Raw genomic sequence first — 17368 nt, forward strand, 5'->3', positions numbered from 1 at the left:
GAAATGACTTCCAAAATATGCATTAGGTGGCTGATGGGTGTAAATGTAAGGGATACATCTTTTGATTGGCGACTCAACCTGAGTAAATCCTCATGTTGTGTCTCTTTGGTTTTTTTTTTCCTATTTGACAAAGACCTCTGTCTCCACACACTGGGGCCTCTTTTTACCCACATGGTTTGGGTTTATGTCTCATGTTGGCGCCCTTCTATCTGCTAGAAGACTCAGGCAGGGTTTCATCTGGTGCATGCAGGTACACCCAGCAATCGAAGCAGCACACAAGTATACAGTTCTCTCCCCTGCTCCCCTGTAGTTTGCTATCCTCTGCTTTATGCTCCCCAAAATACATTTGTGCAACAGTGTACAGCTGGGCGTAAGCCATGTCAGAAGATGTTAGTGAGTTTGAAAACAGATTTATCCATCAAGGTCAGTGCGAGCATGATAGGAAGCATGTTCCCTTCAGCTGGCGTCATAAATGGAAAACCATTCAAATGCTAACGCAGCGCTCACTGTAGTCACTTCAGAAAGCACATTTTCACCATTCTGTGACATGCAATACAAGAGAAGCATCAAAAACAGCCATTTTACAAAGACAATAATGCACAGGACAATGCTGGAAAGGTTTAAATGTAAGATTATAATGTTCAGTATCATGGTTGTAGTTTGTAGTTCATAATGAGGTTCTAATTCTTTGTTGGACCCCAATAAAAACACCTGAATTATGCAATGCGTTTTTTCACCAGCACAAACTACAACCAGAATTATAAACCTATTGTCTGCTATGAGCATGATCATTTCTGTAAAGGCAGATTTATTTTATACAAAAAGCCCTGCCATTTAGAGGAACACTTGAGATGTGCAACTCATGCTTGTGAGATGCAAGAGTTAATTTTAAGCGCAAACAGGACATCGAGGGCTGAACGATTTTCAAAAGTAATCTAATTGCAATTTGAAATAGAAATATTTTATTCAAGGTCCTCTTCCCATGTATGTTTTAACAAACACAAACCATAAATTAATCTGTATTACAATAAACAATATCAACTTCATTATACAGAAATGGTTTGGTCTTATAGGTTAATGATAAAATAAATGCAAATGGACCATGAATTAATAAGAAAGACAGTTAATTTATCTACTTCAATTACATTTGTTACCTATGGACCTTATTTTTGTGTCCAGCACAAGTCTGGCGCAAAGCACAGTCTAACTGTCTAACTTTTGGCATTTTCATTGATGGACGCAGTCAGAAAAGGGGTGTTTGTGCCATCGTGGGAATGAACACAGCCGACTTGCTTCCTGGCCAATGAAAGCGGCTCCAGTCATTCCCTTTAAATTCTGCGCAGGAGAGACACACAGCATCTTTGACATTGAGGAAACTGAAATAGACTCAAGCAGAAGATCAAAGTGCACAAAGTACGTTTATCAGGAACTGCAAGTAGACCTCCTGCATGTGGGTTGATGTAAAGATGGCCATGGTGATCGCAGATCACAGCTGTGAAGTGGGCACTTGGAGATCACCTTGCACCCTGATCGTTTTTGTGTCTGTGTGTGAACCGATTTGATTATGTACATCATAATGTGGTTGGCTTGCTGCTCGAACAGCTTTACATTCACATACATTTGACATTTCGCATAGCCTTCACTTATTTGCCAATCTATTGAACTGTAAGTGGGAGCCTGCTGCCACTTTAACCCATTAAGGCCTAAAGTGACTGTTGAAACATCGCCCAAAAACGTAAGGGCGACTTTAGAATCATCCTCTAAAACCAGAAGTTTTCTTGGAAATTGAACACCTACAAAATGATTGACATCTCAGCATGTAGTAGACAGAAACATCGTTCTAAAATAATTTGAGAGCTTAGACGTGTGGCTTACACACAGGCCTGAGTTTATTATTATTTACTGTTTCAATCCAAAATGTAAAAATAAAGTGTCGGTGCAAGAGAAGCCCTATTTTTAATTTTAAAAAATCGAGTGGTAATTACCATCCACTATTGTGTTACTAAGCCGTCAACGTCTTCATTGTCTACAAACATAAAAGAAAATGACCTGTACGCTCTCCCGGCTCTAAAGGTAGAAAGACACAACAACTGTCCTGTCTCGAGTGGTAGAAACGCGGTTATGCACTCGTGGCCTAAATGGGTTAACTCTTAAAATTTTTTCTTTAAGGTTTTGCTTACCTTAACCAGAATCCCTTGTCACATGGTTGCCAAAGGTAAAATCGTGGTGGAGTAAAATGCTTCCTAGTCCTTGTGAAAACTGAAATAAAATACCCATTACAATAAAAGAACGTTTTTTTTCTTTGAATCTGTCTTCTTTTTCTTCGTATTATTCTTCTTCTGTCTTTTAGTGGTTGGCAAACAACTTTTGGTGCATTACTGCCACCTTCTGAAATGGAGTGTGAGGGGCAGCAAAATACTGTTTGACAACCTCCTAACCCCACTCTTTATAAAAATAGAAATGTAAAAATTATCTCAAAATAACTAAACTGTAATACTGTCTGAACCTTTGTTTCCCCAAATTGCAGCCTTCGCAATTTTAAAACTGCATTCTACCACACTATGATGTCGATTTGAAATCAATTAAAATTCATCCCTACTAACATCCCTATTTTGATATGGAATCAGCAGAGCAAGAGTAGATCCCAGCTGTGATTGTGACTGCATTCGTATGATACATTTGCATTTTCATACTTAAAAGTCCAATTTATTTTCATCTTTGGTCTCCTTCAGTTCAAATGAGGTGACAAGGAGCCCAACTTCAGATTGCATGACACTAAAAAATGTACAGACTATCATAAACTTTCATTTGACAAAACAACTTGATGCAAACCAGATCAGAATTGCTTCAGTCCAGGTTTTAAAACCTGGAGTTGACTTTTTCTGCCAAAGCCACTACCTCAGAAATTTGAAATATTTTTGCCTGGCTGACGCAGAAGACTGACAAACAAACAAACTGACACCAAACTGACATTTTTTGGAACATATAAAAGTAAAGAGACTGAAATTGTCCTGTGGTGATATAAATGTGTTTTTGTCTTGGTGTTTGATTGAGTGTACCGTGAAACGATTCGTATTTAGATCTTACTAACTGGCTGTGACTTTTCAATACATATTAAAAGTCAAAAGCAACATACTGTATTTCTTTCTCTCAACTCAAAATACAATATGAACTTCTCTCATGTCAAAACAATTAGCTGATTTTTCTTGGGCGTAGCAAATACTTGAGAAACAATGCAGGACATTTAAGTGGCTATGTGCATACTGTGGTCACATCCCCAAACCCAAGCACGCTGCTGCAGTTTTATTTGCTCACAGAGCCCAAAGCTGTGATGCAGTTTAGTGAGAAGCATGACAGCAGCATCGATTTTCATTTTCACACCATCAAATCACGACAGGGTCAAAACTAGAAACTAAAAAAACAGTGATATTAAAAAACAATTCAGTATTTTTAGAATACTATATAATACTAAATACAATCATAATAACTAGCAAAAAGCTAATATGTTGACCATGGGTCCTTTTTTGAAACTGAGAGCGACCGCTTGTGTACTGATTGATGTGAAGGTCAACCATCTTAATACACACTTCTGAAAAGAACAAATTTGCTCATATCAGCTTTAATAATGGTCGGATTACCGTTGATAAATCACGCGATGTTTACATGTTTCATACAGCTGTAAAATGGCTGTGCTGATTATTGTAGCGACCCATGTAAACAGCAGATCGCAATAGATCACGTCACATGACGAAAACAGCATTTCCGTTCTGTTTGGTCATTCGGTTTCATTCTAAACGGAATACCAGGCTCCATGTAAACCAAGGGTGTCTAAGTCTGATCCTCCGGAGTCCCTATCAGCCTGTTTTAGGTGTGGCCTGATAATAATCCTGATCATTTGAATCAGGTGTGTAAGAGGGAGGCATCTAAAACACGCCGAATAGGGGCTCTTGAGGACTGGACTTCAGCACCCCTGATGTAAACCAAGGCCGATATAAAGTTTAAATATGAGCACGACCTCAGGACAGTTTCATTGGTCCACTGTGACGTGTTTGGCAGTTTCATTGGTCAGATGTGACGAGATTATCGGTAAACGTATTGGCGGGCAAGAAGGTCATGAATGAAAATCTATAAATTAACTGCAAGGCATTGAAAGCAACAGGGTTCAAAACGTGGGAAAAAAAGGGACTTGTAGTCTGGGGATTATGGTTATATGTTATTATTAATAACTAATGATATTCCTTTATGTGACGTCAAGTGATCATTTGAATGATTTCTGAATAACTTTAAGGAGACAGATTAATATAAATATTGCAACCCTTTATTTGTATAAAGCTCCGCCAGTGTTTACATTTTGAAATGATCACTTCTACAGCATTTCGAGAAAATCACTACCTGCGGGCGCCATGCCGTGACCCCCGCTTGGAACATTTCAACCACTTTTAATGTTTCATAGTTCAATTTAAGTCCTTATGTTTATTAGAAGCATTTTAAAAATGTCACCTATATCTGTTTTTAATAAACATTTATTCTTGAGCTTTTTTTATGGCCCTGGTGGGAGAAGTAAAATATATGTATCATCATAATCACAGAAAACGTGCCACACATTCATTTCTTAGATCATTACACATCCGTATTAAAACCCAAACATTGGTTCAATACGAATGGATGTGACCAGAAATGCGAATCATTCAACTTCCTTGCAGAACTACTTATTGAGTTCAATTTAAACAAGCTGATGGTTGAATCATCACAAAACCTTTTCATGACACTGGAAGTGCTGACATGAATGGGCAACGCTCGTCGTATAGCGATAACATTATTGCAGGCCCCAAAGGTCAAAACAAATGTGTGTGTTTGAATATCGTGAGATTACAATTTCAAAGTGTTCCCCATGAGAAGGGGAACAATGGCGTGGGTGGGAAGTTAAAAAAGCGGGTCTCTTTCAAATAAACAAGCATGGCTTGCTTCTGAATAGGGCTGCTACGGAGCAGCCGCATTGGTTCTCAGAGGATTGGGAGCAGCCTCCCTCTCCCTCCTCCTCCTCCTCCTCCTCCTCCTCCTCCTCTTTCTCCTACTCAGCTTCCACACACAGTAAACCAAAACAACCCGATGGAGCCTCCTCACGAGCATAATGCAGCATTTTGGTCCACTTCTTTCAAACCACTTTAGCTCATCTCTGCTTTCCCCTTCTCATCATGAGCATGGACGGGAGAGTAGATGGGGGTGTGTCAGAGCGTCCCTTTTTTTGTGCTATTGCTTAATGAGCCTGAAAATACAATTGCACTGTTCTGGCTGTGAAGATAGCCTGCAGGCTGGTGTAAATTAGCAGCGTGAGGAAGCCCAGAGGGCTGAGTCTTGCTGAGCGTGCAGAATAGGGAGATGTGGTGAGTGGAGAAAATCCTGTTAAGAAACCGACGCGGAGGAATCCCGGTGCCTTTTGGGCGCGACTGCGGCCGACGGGCTCACTTGTTGCACTGGCAAATCCCGGATTCATGACAAAGGAGCGACTTCCTGTCACGAGTGAACGTCATTATCTCGGGATGTTTTTGAACCCGCAATTGCAGCATGACCTCACAATGGCTCTTTTGAGGCCCTACCGTAATCATCACTCAAGTGAATTTTCTATGCTTGTGTAAAATTCAAGTGAGGGTGCAGTGGTGAGAGTCTCCCACATAGCATATGTCCTCTCGTGAGCGCTGGCTGCTCTTTTGACCGCTCCGCTTGGCATCTGCTGCCCGTAGCCTGCCTATATCTGCATTCTAATGCACATATCCTGCTGGGATGTTAACTTCAGGCCCTCCATAATTGATGGCTTCCACACTTCAGCCGGGTCCCCCCCCCTTGTCCTCTCCCCACTGATTGTTGGTATATCTCTGTGGTTTGGGGGTCTTTGACTCAACCATTGTTCTATTATGGAGGAATTATAATAGACTAAAGTAGGGGGGAGCAAAGAGAAAGAAGCCAGGGAGTAGATAAAAAGAGAGTCACTGCTGATATTTAGTGAACTCTGAAGGGGGAGTTTTCATTCTCATTCTGCAAGTTTGGCACATGCCTTCTGTTACTAAGTGGCAGTGCATTGAAAGAGGGACTTGCATTTCCCATTCTGCGTCTCTGCTAGGTGCCGAGACTTACAACCCTGGCAGCTGTTGGGCCTTCTATGCTGCTATAGACTCCTCTCCACAGGTGAGCTGTGGAGACTCCCAGTCTCCACTCCACTCAACAGAGGCCCTTTCAAGTCATCGGCTGTGCGTGTGTGTGTGTGTGTGTGTGTCTATGTGCGCCCGTCACACAAACCGCAACAAGAACAGTGACTTTCAACATCTCACGTAGTGCTTGTCATGGTGCTACACCTGCAGTTTGATTCAAAACGATGGATCATCGCATACCTTAGATCAGCGGTGGGAAAGTGGTGGTCTAAGGGACGCGTGCGGCATGAGCGGCCCCTTGATTAATTAAAACAAGAAAAATGTTAACATTCTTTGGGGGGAGAAACCAGCCAAATTCTTCAAAACCCCTTGATAAACATACATACAATATACGTTTTAAATGAAAAACGGGGGTAAATGTATTAAAAAATGTTGAAAAAAGAAAGTGGACCTTGAGAAAGGAAAAATATGAAAAGAAAGAAAAAATATGTGAATATGCAAATCCGCAGGTGTCAAACTGTGAATATGGAGGGGTCAACTGGAGTTTTAAGTTGTAATATCACCAAGCTATGTCTTAATTGCACTTAGACTGCCCTATACCACAACATGGGTAGGCCTGATCATTTTTGGCGGATTTGGAATGAAATGCAGGACAAACATAATACCGGTACCTCAAAAATATTACAATTTTGAGTGAGGTGATTTTTGTGAAGAAAAAAAAAAAAAAGTTATTGCTCCTAATGTTGATTTCAGTAGTTTTGCACCATCCTTAATGGCCACTTTTATGCAAGAAAGAAATTGTGGCCCCCTCCACAGCATTTAAATTGCCCATTAAGTGTTTTGCTTTTCTTTGTTTTGTTTTTTTGCAACATTAAACGTAAAAAAATGGACAGGCAAGACATCTACATACTGGGTAATGTCTACTTCACGAGAGCTCAGTTCAACAAGTATCAAAGGAGTAGCTCTGTGCTTGTGTATTGCTTTTTCTTTTGTTTTTGAGCAGCCTCAGCAAGGGGTTTTAAGAGTAGAAGAACATGCGAAGAGAAGAATAAACACCGCAAGTTAGTGCATTTGACAAAGAGGACTCGCATTCAAAGCAGTAAGACTCCAGTGTGACCACATACAGTACGTGTCGTCATTTGTCGTCAAAGTTTTTGCACTTTTATCACCAGTAAGAATGTTAAAATGTAACTAAAAATATTTCATCTATCATGTAAAAATGTACACTCTTAAAATTGCTGCAGGTGGAATTGTAGAGGGTTAAAAAGTATCCCAAATTGCACGAATTAGCTACCCTTACTGATGAGTTCAAGTTACCAATAAGTGAATCACCAGGTTACCGGTTAGAAGAATAAAAAAAAATCTCATGTCAAGGTCACCACAGCGACTCACTTGCATGATATGTTTGGTACAGTTTTTACAACAGATTCCCTTTCTGATGTGGACCCTAATCGGACCGGGATTTGAACCACAATCATCGCAACCATGTTACGTCAAATTTCCTTCAACTTTAGTATGCGGCAAAACTGTCCAAAATTGCGACCACCTTAACACTTTCAGCCCTCCCAAATCTGATTTCAAACCCAATCTGCTCGGTCAACATAATTAACCCAACCTTAAAGTTAAAAGTAACCCAATCTGTTCAAAATCCACAACTACCCAGCGAGTGGGTTAGGAAGAAACCCCCAGCGTATTTCAGTGTGTATTAATATCCGAACAAATTAGAGGTCGACAAGTATCCTAGAATGAATTGTGTTTGAATTCTGATTCCATAGTAAGTGTGCCTGGTACAGCGGTTGATTTGTGTAAAGGTCTCTGGACAGCCTTTTAACTGGTTTGAGAGACCACTTGAAATGCCATTTGTTGTTTTTGTCAAGGCAGGTTTCAGCACCTTTTTCGCCCTCTGAAGTCGGTGGCAGAATATTCCCCTGTTTATTTTCTTCTTTTTGTCCAGTGTGATGCGAGCTGTTACATATTATTCCTGAGGTGTGGTGCCTCTCCCCTCAAAGGCCTCCACTGTTTCCCCCAAACTGCTGCCAAGCTGGGCTATCTATTCATTTGGTTACTTAAGTGTAATTGCTCCCCTTTGAAGCCTCAGAGAGGCAAATCATTTGCTTTGGCCCCGGGGCAGTAATGGTCACCAAGCCAGCGACCCCCTCCTGGTCCGAGAGCGTCGGTGAGACCGCGAGAGGCCAGAACCCATACAGAGAAGAAATAATACAGCCAGGGCCGCTCAATTTCACCTCCCTTTTCATCCCATTCTTTGAAAACTTTTTATTAACAACAGCTTTCTCTCTCAAACCGGGGCGCCAGGAGAGGGGGGTGAAGAGGCGCAGGGAGGGGCGGCGGTGGTGGCATGAGAGGATATCGGCGGCAGGGGAGGCGGAGGGGGTGCCCGTCCCCCCGTAGATGTCTGCCGGATTCTCACACACACTCTCGTGCTCACTCACATGCACACATCATCGATAGTGACAGGTCAAGGAGGCACTGAGCCCCCTCCCCGTCCGCTCTCCCCCATGCTTCACACCGCTAAAGGGGGACTCAAGTTTCATATACCACAAGCTTACACACACACACACACTGAATATATGAATTTATTTATCTTTATATGCGCTGACTTTCAACCCATGACAGGCCATAGAAATACTGTACATGGTACACAAAGAGTCCATTTAATGCTGAAAATTACTGCAGCACTTACTGTAATTGTCACAACTCCGAGCGGACTGACGTTGTAATCTCATAATAGCATAATGGGGCCTGAAACTGTGTACAGGAGGACAATTAGAACTGTGTAGCACAGGAAAAACATTTTCCCATCCAAGCAGAGAGGGTGAAGATTGTGTGAATGTGTGTGTGTGTGTGTGTGTGCGCGCATTTTTTTAAAATATTGATTCAACCAGAAAAAAATGGAAAATGAACTATAGTCATGGCCAAAGGTTTTGGCAGGTGCTCAAATGTCATGTTTCACTTACTTTGCTCCTCCAGAGTTTACGTTTGTAATTCATATTGATTCCATATAATTGCATTGTGCAGCTTTTAATAAATTTTCCGCCCAAAGTCCCAAAAGTCTGAATTGTCGAACTCAAAGTCAACACTTTATTGACTTTTTGTACAAAATTGATTCATTTTCTGATAAATAAAAACAAAATGTTTTTTTTTTCCAGTATATAATTGATATATTTAGGCATTACAGAAGCTCTTAACATAAAAGCAGCCAAGTCCGCATGCTATGTGTAAGATGTGATCAGATGTTTTAATTTGAACATTACCATCTCATTCAATCCCAAAGACATATTTATATGTCTTTTCATAGTCCAGCCATTCAATCAGGAATTTATTTACATTTTTTTTCCAAAGTTTTTCAAACGATAGGGTAAAAGAGCATCTGAAAATATATGGTAGTGAATATTAATTTCTTCTAAATAGCGGGATTGTTCTGTGCAAGCAAAGCTGATTATGAATGCTGCATTTTACTTGTATCATTGTCACTGAGTTGTTGTTTTTTTAAGAGAGGAGCTTTTCCTGCAGTCAAGCCAGATGGTAACAATTCTTGGACATATTATGGGCTACTCTGTGCCAAATAGCATACCTTTGGGCTATATTTTCAGTGGGCTATAAAAACCAATAATGTAATTTTGATCTATTTTATCAGACCTGCCCTGGCTACGTTCACACCGGACAAGAATTTGATATGTTTTACTTTTTACACCCTCAGTGCACATTTTCAATATCTGTCCTGCTGTGTGCCTTTGTTTGTTTGACTTTTGCAATGGGATGAAATATGCAGAGATTCATTGCCATGTTGTCACGCACTTGGCCTTTAATACTGCACGATTCAAAAGTTAAAGTGAGATACTAAAGGTCGGGGTCTGTGAATGCACGCGAGCGTTCTCTGCAGAAACTTTTAAAAAGCCTGACCTTCACATCCCAGTGTAATGCTGACACAGAAGCAAACTATGCTGAGTGGTCCACCATCAGCTCCATGACTCACCACTGACCTTGCAATACCTTTCCAGACCCATTTACCAACCTTAAGGGACCACCACACGGCCCTGCAATCCATATGCGATTCCATGATACTAAACATACCTGAAAACCTTGTGTGAACCTATATAAACACGCACACGCATCACAGAAAACAACACATCTCAGAGAACTTTCCCACAATATATGTAAGGAATGTGCAGTCACAGAAACAACCACATCAAGGTGGGACAATGGAGGACATTAGCTCAGGTTTTCCATTGTGAAGGTTATTTTCTTCTCGGCCGATCACACGCACGACTGGAGGCCTGCTGGGTGGAATTGCTCACGCTAATGGCACTACACACTTTTGCAGCAGGAAATGGGACAGCCGCGTCGTAACTGCTAAAACGGTGATTAAAAATACTCAAATTGCATCATGATGTGACGGAGAAAAACAAGCCCTGCAAGTGGAGTGACTGACCCGTTATGGGATGTGTAAATGTAGCCGTTTGGTGGAAAGTAAATAAATAAAATGCTCCAAATGTTGGCTAGCTAGTAAAGTCTAATTAAGGCTCACAATATTAACTCTGTAATTTGCTCGTCTGAAGAGTCATTAGGCGTGTCCCTGGCTTGGTTTAATGGGATACAAAGTGCACTTAATGAGACAAATAGTTACCAAAGTGCCTGGCTAAATGTTGGTTGTGGATGCTGGAAAGTTCTTTGTAGTCTGTGGGGAGAGTCATCATCTAAATGATGTGTTTTATATCACTTTGGTAATGAAAAGAATGGACGCCTTCTATACGACACAATGGCTGCCATAGTATGCCGCATTAAAAAATATGGACTCGATTGAACATCATAAGGAAATTACAGCGAACGCTATTTTGTGGTGTCTTTGTCTGTGATGCTTGTTGAAAGCCATTGAAGATAACAATACCATTTTCCTGAGATAAAATGCGTCAGACAGGCGAGTCTCATTGAGCGCTCTGTACAAAACTGTATTTGTCTGTCATCTCCAGCGGTCGCTTAAAAAGACGAGCTTCCGCATCCACGGGTGTTGGACTTTTTTTGACCAAATGTTTTTCCCCTTTAATTCCTTACTTGCTGGGAATTTGTGGTTGTGTGCAAACCTTTAATGAGCTCCATCTTTGACCTGGCTTGTACATTTCCAGAGATGTCATGTCTCCCAAGTCAAGGAACGACTAACACGTCCTTATGATTTAACATTAAAGGAAGGCGGTCAAAAAAAAAAACTGGGCTCTTTGCCAAAAAATGTAAAGATATCCCTGTAAAAGAGAAATTGTAAATGCTAAATACATACAGATCACAGGAGGACAGCAGCAGCGAGATGGTGAAGCCTCCAGGATTAAACAAATAAAACAACACATGACTCTAGTTACATTTCAGAATTATACAGTTTTCCATTTTCTCACTATCCTTGCTTTTCAATGATTTTTTTAAAAATTTGTTTTAGATGTCTAAAGTTCTTACACAATTTGAAAAGTTCTTCTACTGCCTTTATTTCATATTTCTGTCTGAAAAAAAGAGAACAAGATTGCAAGTGACATGCTTGCTGTCACATTGTTTGAGGTTTTTGCCAACGTAATCAAATTTTGGACGGTTTGGAAAGCCGTCGTCATGGTGGACTTTCTTACGCAGACCATATTTTACAATGTGTCCACTTTAAATGGAAAAAGAACAAACACATCCTGTGATAAACTATGAGTACAGCTATTTTCTTTAAAAAAAAAAACATGAAATAAACATCCCTTGGGAGGAATAATTTCCATGCGACAATCTACTAAACTTTCCAATTACATTATACAGTTGTCATGTCCTCAAATCTGTTTGTTTTGTCATGTTGCTGCAGGCTTGTTTTTGTGTGCATGCAGGAAACCTCGCTTCAATTAAATGTGATGGAACACATGTGTCCTTTATCGGGGCCAGCATCTTCTACTGTTGGCCTTTGAAATGCCACTGGCTCCATGGGATAATTTGGCTTAAACGGGGGCTTCTCCAGGGGTGCCCCGCCATGTGCCTGACGGCGTGGATCAGCTGATTCCTGGTGTAGCTTTAGACTTATTAGTGCACACGCATCAATGGAAATGCTGGAAATTGTAGCTACAGTACACGGAAGGGGGTAACGGGTTGTGGATAGGCCGTAATAAATTACAGGAGGTATGATCAATAACATTTTGTGGCCGTATTTTGTGCTTTGTGCGATTTTTGTGCGTATTGTGATATTTAAAGCAACTTTCTCCCACTTTCTTGCATTGTTTTCTACAAAACAGCCCATTTTTTAGTTGTTTTATACTTAAACTATCCATTTTTTGGTTTGTTTTTTGCAAAAACAACCAAGAAAGTTGGGTCAAATTAACCCAATTAGTGGATCTGTCAATTTTTGACCCAAAATTGTGTTATTTTTAACCCAACTGTTTTTAGAGTGCTGTTTTGATCGTTTTGTTGAATAATTGTATTTCACAGGAGAATTGTGATCAAGGATCAAAGAACGCGATTAAAATAGTCTATGACTCTAAATATACATCCTATTTGACGATTCTAGATTCATTCCAAGATTTTACTCTTGTAAATAAAATATATGTTACAAGCTTTGTTGAAAATAGTTGAAGTAGAAAAATGGGATGAATCACGATTAATTATGGAAAATTTTGCTATTAATTAATTACAAATGTAAATGCTTGACAGCACTTTCCAACACTGTTTTACTTTAGCCTGTCTATGGTGTTTTCTATTATATGCGAGCATTAAGCTGCTTTTGTTAGACGTTATGTTTTGGCTGCATATTTTGGTGTTTGCAGATACACTATTTGATTGTTTTTTGTTTTATGTCTGAGTTTTACATGAAACGTCTCCTGGGAGTGACAAATAAACTGCTTGATTTGTTGACAGTGAAAAAGCGTGAACAGGCACCAAGGAATACTGTAATTTAATTTACAAAGTGTGTTTAAAAATGTTTCAGTGAGTTTTAATGAGTTAAAGTGTGTGGGAGGGGTAAAAAAATATCTACATATACGGTATATATCCATCCATCCATTATCGATACCGCTTATCCTCTCAAGGGTCGCGGGTCGTGCTGGAGCCTATCCCAGCTGTCTTCGGGCAGTGGGGGGGGACACCCTGAATTGGTTGCCAGCCAATCGCAGGGCGCACAGAGACAAACAAACAACCACGGTCACAATCAAACCTAGGGGCAATTTAGAGAGTCCAATCAACTTACCATGCATGTTTTTGGAACGTGGCAGGAGAGCGGAGCACCCGGAGAAAACCCACGCAGGCACGGGGAGAACATGCAAACTCCGCACAGGGAGGCCGGAGCCGGGATCGAACCCAGGACCTCTGAACTGTGAGGCGGACGTGCTAACCAGTCGACCACCGTGCTGCCCTACGGTATATATATATATGTTTTAAATTATATGCTCTCTTTGGATAACGAGGCCCTGGCTTGTATCCCCCACAATAAACCTGGGTACACTGTGATTTCAAAGACTATTTTTGAACAATATCTTAAATTCCTTAACTTCAACAACCGTGGGTCGCTACTGTAGTGACAATAAGAAAAGATGACAGAGTGACAGCAGTGGAGAACCACTGTTATCGATCAGTAAGGGAACTGCCCTTTCCTTTTTGTGGCTTTGATGGTGAAACAAGTAAACAGAGAAATCTGGATTCTGTCTTATATAATCACGCACACTGACACATATGCATGCACGCACACACCCCCCCCCCCCCCCCCCCCCCACACACACACACACACATACGCACACACAGCCCGTGACTCAGCTGAGTCTGGTAATTCCCAAACCAACATCCCACAATCGAGCAGTGTTTACTGTTATGCTGCCTTCATATCACATCATCAAATCAACAATTGTGGCTGGCGAAACAATAAAAGTGACAGCAAGCGTGATTTTTGTTGGTGCTTAGAAGCAAAGGGGAGGTGCGAGGGTTTTTGGATTCCCAGCAAAGCTCTTGTGTCATCTCTCGTCTGCACTCGGCACCACTTCGACCGACAGTCCAATTATGTCCGTGCCTTTGCTGGCAGCCTGCTTCGAATTTACCAAAGTTTGATTTTGTGTGTATCTTTTTTTTCCTGGCACAAAAGATAGCCCAAATCTGCCAATGTTTCAGAAGCACACATAAACTCCTAAAGCGTTCTCCTAATAAATAGCACTAGATTTAAGTTTTACAGCATGAGCCGTCAACAGGAAGAGCGGGCGGCATGACTTGGGGCCAACCGCTTTAATTGGCTGTCTGCAGGAATTTCTGCTGTGGCAAACTAATTGTCCCACAACTCCCTGGTGCTTTATCAACACAGGGGAAACGCCACCAGGCTGATAAGCAGCCAGCCTTGTAAACCAATCTATGACCATTGGCCAATTTGAAACATGTGTTATTGGCTATTTGACCATTGGGCCCCCTCTTCTATTCGACTGAAAGTTAGCCTCGAAGTGGACTTTTTCAACATATCGTCGCTGTCCTGTGAAAAACACTTAGCTCCAATTTTGGAAACTTTTTTAATTTTCTCGTTAACGCGATGTCTGTAACGCGGAAACACCATTCATATAGAAATAAGAAAATGAAAAAAAAATGGAGATAAGTGTTTTTCACATGACCGCAACGATATGAGAAGTTAAAGCAACAATAAGGAAGATTTCTTGCTCCTACTATGGAAACTGCAAGAATGGTGGATTAGCGTTTATTAAGTGAACACACGTGTGTTGTCGCATCGATCCATTCATTTTCTATAGCGCTTGTCCTCATTGGGCTCGCTGGTGAGCTGGAGCCTATCCTAATTGAATTACTAGAGGGGACGCGGTACAACCTGGACTGGTCGGTAGTCAATCACAGGGCACACACCGACCCTTCAAAAATGGTTGTTATGACATCCAACAAGGCAATATGATTAATATGAAATATGAATTAAGTAGCAAAATGCACCCGTTTTTAGCCATCTCAGGGGGCGGCCATTTTGTCACTTCTGTCGACTGAAAATAACACAGACCCTAAGGCCTCAGATAACAACCAATCACGACTCACCTGAAGCTTAGCTATGATTGGTCATTACCTGAGCACTGAGGGTGTGTGATGTCATTTTCAGTCGAAAGAGGTGACAAAAAGGCCGCCCCCTGAGATGGCTAAAAACGGATGGATTTTGTTGCTTAACTCATATTCCACAAACTCAATATTAATCAGAATGCTGTGTATCAACTAGTGGTCCTGCATAGAACATGTTCTTAAAAAATATATTTTTGGGTTGACTTCCGCTTTAACATAGATGCCAGTGCAAACGCAACATAAGAGGAAACAGAACATTATCGAAGCAGGCTTGTTGTTCATGTTGTCTTGATGGTAAAAGTTGCACCAGGGGGTAACTGGCAGTAAGCAGGACACAGTCTATCTATGGCTACATTCTTGTCAAAGCGCACACTGCTAATTGCTAAAACCGCTGCTCGCCGCAATGTGGTCAGGCAAACAAACAAATACAGAGCGTCCTGATTTTTGTTTTTCCTCGTCCTTGGCTCTACTTAGTGCTACTCTAGTCATACATCTGAAATAGCCCTAATTCAGTTGTTTCAGTCTTGTCTTGCATTAGAACGCTTCTACTTTCAATGCTTCCTCTTATGTAATGGCGTTTGCAACATAAACTGACCGTCCGGGCGTGCTCTCACAAGCTCTTGTAGGGTCATTGATCTTTTGACTTTGGACAAGAAAAATGATGCTATAAATGCTCTGAGTGGGTGCGACAGGTCGCAGTGATCAAAACCAGCTGCCAATTAACTTAATGACTGAATCTATCACATTCAATTAGAGGGAGCCTCGGAGCTGCCAATCCAGCCCTTGGATCACTCGTTAAACAAAAACACAGGCAGAGCGATCACTTTAGGAGCTATGTCTGTGTCTTTGTGATCCTTATCTGGCAGGCCCTGTGTCGTATTTGAAGCAACCTCCCGCCCACCAATGACGGGTCCCACGAATGAAATGTTGTATGGAAGGGATCACCTCAATCTCTGGAATCCGTCGACCGCTTTCTGTCTTGATCGGCTGACAAATGGTTTCCAACAGCCCCCAGGGAGCGTTCGAGAGAAATTCCCTGATATGTGACAGTGGAGAGGATAGGAGCAAAATATAAGTGATCAATCTATCCTAAGTAAGATAGATGATGCAAAACAAAACACATAACGAGAGCTACTTTCGCTCAATAATCCGGCTTTGGTAAAGGGCCTTCTATTATTCCCCAGAGGAACAGCTATCTGACAAGGCTTTACTCCATGGTCAGTGTCTTTAACCCCACATGATAACACTTAGCCCAGCCATAAAGAATTGGCCCCTTTAACTGATCCATTAGCGTCTGATCCCTGAGAGCGGACCTGGCCGTGTCTACTGAAACTTCCCAGCAAACCTTGAAAGGAAACAGCATGGCAGACGAGCGGCAAGATCAAAGTGTGTCTCCCTCCTCCTCTTCCTCAGCTCTCGGCCTCTATCTGCTGCTCTCCAATCTGCAGATTTGACCAAATGTCCAAATACCAGTAAATCAAGCTTTACTCATTCTTTACTTCAACAATATTGATGTGTGCTATGTTTTTCATAGATTTATTAAATGAAACTCATGACTGAAATCAAGCTTTACTCATTCTTTACGTCAACCATATTGATGTGTGCTATGTTTTTCATAAATTTATTAAATGAAACTCATGGCTGGCATCAGTCAGCCCCCGATTTATACACTTTTTAAAAAATCTCACAAGAAATAATGGAAATAAATACGCTCCAGGGTAATACTACTACTACTACTACTGCTACTACTACTACTACTACTAATAATAATAATATTAGTATTAATACTAATTATTATAATCATAATAATAATAATAATATTATTATTAATAATAATAGTAAACACACTAATTTCCAATTTACTGTTATTGTTTTCTGTTTGTATGTAAGTGTCTTTGACTGTCCAGACAAGTGCTGAATATACTTTGTATTTGTTGGATAATGATAATAGATTTAATATTCTTCACTGTCAAACACAGTTGTGCCCTAATTTCAGAATTTTTCAGGGTTCGCTTGGTTACTATTTGATTTGTGAGCCAAATTTGTGATACAAACAAGCTTCATAGCCACTGTCAATTGAGAGAAGTGGAAGAAAATGGAGCAAGTAAGGCGCTTATGGGAAAGGAGAGACACACACACACACACACACATATATATATATATATATATATATATAT

General features: G+C 40.9%; 1 long non-coding RNA gene across 1 annotated transcript; it reads right to left on the reverse strand.

Moving 5' to 3' along the window:
* Positions 1 to 808: 808 nt before the first annotated feature.
* Positions 809 to 2309, reverse strand: LOC147145872 (uncharacterized). Its single transcript, XR_015087040.1, has 3 exons — positions 2181 to 2309; positions 1418 to 1542; positions 809 to 1335 (listed from the first exon to the last, which is right to left on the reverse strand). It is a non-coding gene; the product is annotated as an uncharacterized LOC147145872 (long non-coding RNA).
* Between the last annotated feature and the right edge of the window lie 15059 nt (positions 2310 to 17368).

Source organism: Filicampus tigris, chromosome 6, assembly GCF_054856515.1.
Source record: "Filicampus tigris isolate MCC_2025a chromosome 6, RoL_Ftig_1.0, whole genome shotgun sequence".
Classification (NCBI taxonomy): domain Eukaryota; kingdom Metazoa; phylum Chordata; class Actinopteri; order Syngnathiformes; family Syngnathidae; genus Filicampus; species Filicampus tigris.